Source organism: Ips typographus, linkage group LG14 (assembly GCF_016097725.1).
Source record: "Ips typographus isolate SLU linkage group LG14, UJ_Ityp_2.0, whole genome shotgun sequence".
Lineage (NCBI taxonomy): Eukaryota > Metazoa > Arthropoda > Insecta > Coleoptera > Curculionidae > Ips > Ips typographus.
This window is the reverse complement of record NC_138435.1, coordinates 6,212,712-6,218,711: the sequence shown is the minus strand read 5'-3', so window position 1 is coordinate 6,218,711 and position 6,000 is coordinate 6,212,712. Positions and strand designations below refer to the sequence as shown.

Sequence of the window (6,000 nt, the reverse complement as noted above, 5' to 3'; positions counted from 1 at the left end):
TCTAATTTTGGGCACAGATATTACCGAAGTTAATGATTTAAAATTTGTACTAAATAAGAATTTTTCTATGAAAGACCTCGGAATTATTACTGATTATTTGGGTGTAAATGTTGTTCAAAATTTGGAGTTGGGATGTACTAAACTTTCTCAAGGTGATTATTTAAAACGGGTATTGCAAAGGTTTAAGATGCAAGATTGTAACCCTATTAGTACCCCAATGGATTCAAATTTTTATTCTGACATGTTAAAATGTTCAGACATCGATAAAGACCTAATCAAAAAGTGCAGACAAATAATCGGTACTCTTTTATATGCTGTATCAGCAACTCGACCAGACTTATGCAATTGTGTCTCGATTTTAAGTCGTTTTCAAGATAAACCAAATGTCAATTTGTTTAAGGCGCTTAAGAGGGTTCTCCGTTATGTTAAAGGTACTTTAGATTTAAAATTGTTTTTCAAGAAGGTATGTAATACTGATATCATTTGTGGTTATGTTGATTCTGATTGACAAGTAGAAAACAGCAAACGGTCTCGATCTCTTCAACAAAATCCGAATTCATTGCGTTGACACAAGCAGTGGGTGAAGCGTGTTGGCTAAGAAAACTGATTTCAGATTTTCAAATTGTAAACGTTGATAAACCAATACCAATGTATGAAGATAACCATTCTGCAATTAAGATCGCAAATAATCCTGAAAATATCCGTAGAGTTAAACACTTAGATATTAAGTTTTCATTTGTTAAGGAAAAATGTGATAAAGGATTTGTAAAGATTATGAAAGTTGGTACAGAGCATCAGTTAGCAGATGGGCTTACAAAGCCTTTACCTCGAGTTAAATTTGACAAGTTTGTAGAGGATGTAGGTATGTCAAAATGACTCTTAAATTCATTTTGTTTATTTTTAAGTCGTTGAACAATTTCATTGAGAGGGGGTGTTGTAAACAATGAAATCGTTCATCCCTAGTTAGGTTAGGTCTTGTCAGTCAGTTGTGACTGTCAGTCAGTAGTCATAGTGATTCAGTTGTTATAAAAGGCTTGTATGTAAACTGTTCTTTACTCTCTGAATTATAATTCTTATTTTTTCTCACATTTATCAGTTAATTAAAGTCTGTTGTAAATTACTCCTGCTTATTTATTTTTGCACAAGCACGACTCGATCCTTCCAACAAAAGTGAATGAGATTTGTGGGAAGTCTATCTATTGTACCTTTCAATAGACAATGAACATATTTTTTTAATCTGTCCTTATATATATATTGATGAGATCCTGGGTGGATATTTTATTTTCATTTAAGGCTAGATTAAATTCAATACCCAGCTCAATGTTGCTTGTACATGAAGAGCTAAATCATTGGTTATATTGTTGACAACATCATTAAAATTAAGAAATACCGGCTTAAAAATGTTTGCAGCCAGAAACATTATTATTGTTTGGACATCTTCAAATGCTTTACCAATTTCCAAATAATCTTTTTGAAATATCAAATTTAATTTATTCATTTTATATAAGAGGCTTTAAGAACAAATATAAGTAATTTTGAGAATCCTGTAACATGCTATTTAAAGTCCTAGCCGTGTAATATTTTTCTTTATCTACAACTAATGCAAAGTAGGCTTTTAACTCTGTATACTGCTCTAAAATGATTCTAATGACATTATATCTGCACAGCCATCTAGTTCTCCTTAATTTTAAAAAATTGTGATATACATATCGCTCAAACTTTTGACAATTTGCCAGCAATTTAGTTACTTAACACCAGATATCATTGATGCTAGACAAGTATTTAATTACTTACATTTTTCCAACAACAAATTTTTTTATGTGCGAATAAAAACAGTTAAAGTTACTGTTAACTGTTGAACAGTTAAAGTTAACTGTTTTTATTCAAACTAAACTATAATTCCAATATATTAACATTTACTGAAAAGTGAAAATCATTGCAGTTTACAGTGTTCTTTTATGTTTAACACAATATAACAATATCATCATTAGGTGCTTCAGTAAACTGCATTTCTGAACCTCAAGCTAATATGTCATGAGTATATGTAGCCTTATCTAAAAGCATGTTAAGTAATAGTAGTAATATTTTTGAATAAAGTGTAGTTTGTGGTGAGTTTAAATATGAGTTCTAGAAACCACTTATATGAGACATCTACCGATCAAGTACTATGATTGTAAAGAAAACATCTTTGTGCTGCTGCAATGTTCTTTTAAAACAATAAATCCAATACTTATTGAATCTAAATTTGTAGATATTTTGTTTAGACGAACTTGAACGTGAACCCCTTCCTACAAATACTATACTTTAATGAAGAGAGAGAATCAAATAGTAATACAAAACCACGGACAACGTCTGTAATTCCTTGGGTATTAAGTGCATATTGTGCGCCCGAGCATCCACTGTGACGTCACCCGGCGTAACACACACAGAAAAGAAGTTCCGCTGATAGGCCCTCTTGGATCTGATATGATGTCAAATGCCAACTTGTCACTTTGCTGTTTTGTTTTCGTTTTGTTGTGTCAAAAAAACTAACATGCAGCTAAAATAAATTGTATTTTTATTACAATAGTCTAATAATTGGTGAAGATTATTCACTAAATTCAAGTAAATGTATATTTTTCGATAGACATAATGCACACAACGCCTGCTAGCCCAGGTAAGATTTCAATGGCAATTAGGCAATTTCATACCTAACCTAAACTAAACTAAAATAATCTCTGCTGATGCATCACTTGTATACATTACTAAAAATTTGTCTCATCTGACAATTTTTTAAGGGTGGTTCAACTAACAAATTGGGCCTATTTCACAGATCTGTATCCTGTATATGCTGAATACTTCACTACTTTTCCATGTGGATGAGAAAATACAACTTTTATGAAGAAATTGACCTAAGCGAAGAACAGATTACCCACTAAGAAGATTGCAACTTATCAATCAAGTTGAAGAGTGAAATGGTGTGCAATGGGTTCAACTACTTACATTAGAACAGTGAATAAAAAAGCAAGTTTTAAGGTCAGTATATTGATTTTACTTAAATTAACATTCAAATGAAAACCAATGCATTTTTCATTATTGTTTTATGTTTAATAATTATCATTGTACACTTTAGTAAATGGCATTGCTCAACATTGAGTTAATATGTATTATACAATGTCTTGAATGTGATGAAATGGAAGGGACTTAAGCCTAGTTTATAAAGCAAAATTTAATTTTAGTTATATTATTAATATTAGGACTAAGAATAGAATCAATGCCAATGACCAAAGAAGTTTATAAAAAAAATAATTAAAATTTAGTATTAGTAATAACTGTATTCACTTAAAAACCAAAATTTTTTATGGCTAATACTAAAATTAAATCTTTTTGCCTTTTTCGCACCTGCAGGATGGTTAACCGGGCATTGACAGATGAATATTATCCCAAAAATTATAGTTTTTAGGTACATGATTTTATTAACTTTTTCGTTTTTGTTTTGGGTATTAGCATAAAGAAAAAGGATTGCAGCTACAAGCTACAACTTTTTATTTAATATTTACTATTTATGTACTGGCACTTGTCAGTTTATATGTCATGTAATAACCTCCATAAACTTATCAATTATAATCACCTTCAATTTTACAGTGAATACTAATACTTAAACTAAATTTTGTTCTATAAAGTGAGCTTTACTTTTTGCAAAAACACTTGGAACCTTATTTTTATAGAAGGTTTTGGATTCTACAAACAATTCTTAACATATTTCATGCAACATACTCCATACTGATATTCAATTGTTTTTAAACAAATGTCAAAAAGACTTTTCAAAATTATAGGTCCCACAACTTTTACTTAAAAAGATTGAAAAAAATTAAAAACAGCTGTTCAAAATGAACTCTATGGACTGTTACAATAACCAAGACAGTTTATTATCTTTTTACATTTTTTTTTAAAATGTCATCAATAATTTTTGGGGATGTTAATCTGATTTATTGGAAAATTATTGGTTTCAAATTATCAATATTTACAGGATAATTGTGGTACAAGTTGCATGGAACAATACTTAGAATTGTTTTTCTAGAATCCAAGTTATACAATAAAAGAAGTGTTGCCATTTAAAAGATCAAAAATGTTTTAAATACCCAGTTTTTGGGCCCTGTATAATTCCAATTCATATAACACAAGCAGCATTTAATAAAATGAAAAACATAGGGGTCCGAGAATTTTTGTGAAAAGTTAGTCTTTTTAATTTTATTGAACTTAGGCAGCATGCATGTTACAAAAGCACTGTATGTAGTGTTATCTAAATGCATGTTTAAAGGAACTGTAATAATCTAATTTATATAAGTGTCAATTCTTCAGATCAAATGATGGCTACGAAATTACTTATATGATACAACATTTGCTTATCTAGTACCATGATTGTAAATCAAACATACAAGGTGTTACAAATTCGATGCATTAGCATTGCTATCTCAGAAACTATAGTTGATAGAGCTTTAGTTCAATGGAGGCAAAGTTGCGCATGTTATTGCTAAATAATTTTATAAAAAAAAATTCAAAAAAGTTTCATTACATCCGGAGATATCTGACAAAAACCGGAAAACTCAAATTTCTATTTTATTTTTTTACCTTTTTAATCAGCGGCACCTGCTGGAGGCACTTTTTTATGCTCTTCAAGAAAATAGTTTTATTTTTCAGCTCAGACATTACTTTTTTAGATACCAACATCAACTTCAAATTTTCAAATACAGACCTCAACTTTTTATTTCATTTTTTAGTAGCCACAGACCTTCTGAAACTGATTATGTGTCACACTTGTCAAAAAATATACCTAGTGTACTTGTATTATGCACTTGGTATGTTAAGATTTTTTTAAAAAATAAGCAATTGAATTTGATATGTTGTCATAATGAGTAGATAATTTAGTTTTATATAATTTAATAATAAGGTTTATTGCTTCTTCGAAAAAGAGAGAGTTTCTTATGGTACTTTTCATTTATTTAAAAAAAAATATGTTTTTTGTTAGTTATTTACTTTTCAGATACTCACATGTTTGAATTCGAGGTTGATGAAACAGCTTAATCATATCAAACTAAATTATTTACTCATTATGATAACATATGAATTTCAAATGCATATTTGAAAAAAAACAAATACCTAAGTACACTAGGTATAATTTTTTGACAAGTGTGGCACATCATTATTTTTGGGAGGTTAATAGCTACTAAAAAAACGAAATCAAAAGTCCCGGTCGGTATTTTAAAATATTAAGTTAATGATGGTATCTGAAAAACAAAACGTTATAGTTAAATACAAACATTATTTTCTTAAATAACATAAATTAATGCCTCCAGAAGGTGCCTTTGAGTTTCCAAAATAATCAATAATAAAGTGGTAGAAAAATAAAATAGAAATTTAATTAATTGTTTTTGTTTAACTCTCTTCTCTAGATCAGTTTAACTCACCTTAAAACTTGCTTTTTAATCCACTGTTGTACCTAATGTAGATAGTTTAAAATATTGCACAGGACTTTATTCTTCTTCAACTTGACTTGATTGCAGTCCCTGGAAAATGCAGTCACTTTCTTCATAAAAGTTGTGCTTTTTTATCCATATGGAAAAGTAGTGATGTATGCAGCATATATCAGTTGCAGATCTGTAAGACTAGCCGAATTAGTTACTAGAACCACCCTTAAAAAATGTTAGTACAAAAATGTGTAGTAATGATGCATCAGCAATAGCATGGTTAGGTATGAAATTGCCATTGTAATCTTACCTAGGCCAACAGCTGTTGTATCCATTATGTCAATCAAAAAATATACATTTACTTGATTTTAGTGTATAATTTTCATTAGTTAAATTGTTGTATTTTGTCATAAAAATATAATTAATTTTAGCAGCATGCTAAAACAAATAAACAAAAGCAAAGTGACAAGTGAGAATTTTACTTGACAACACAAAACACAACCACAAACTATCCTCCTTTAGACTGGAAACTGCAATGTTAACGTTTGGGAGT

At 29.5% G+C, this 6,000-nt stretch overlaps 1 long non-coding RNA gene across 1 annotated transcript in view; it reads left to right on the top strand.

Annotated features, from left to right (window-relative positions):
• The first annotated feature begins 2,490 nt into the window (after positions 1–2,490).
• LOC145737827 (uncharacterized) overlaps positions 2,491–6,000 on the top strand; it is a 126,989-nt gene continuing 123,479 nt past the window's right edge. Inside the window, exons 1-2 of the long non-coding RNA XR_014180508.1 lie at positions 2,491–2,656; positions 2,813–3,015. This is a non-coding gene — a long non-coding RNA (uncharacterized LOC145737827). The remainder of the gene's footprint in view (positions 2,657–2,812; positions 3,016–6,000) is intronic.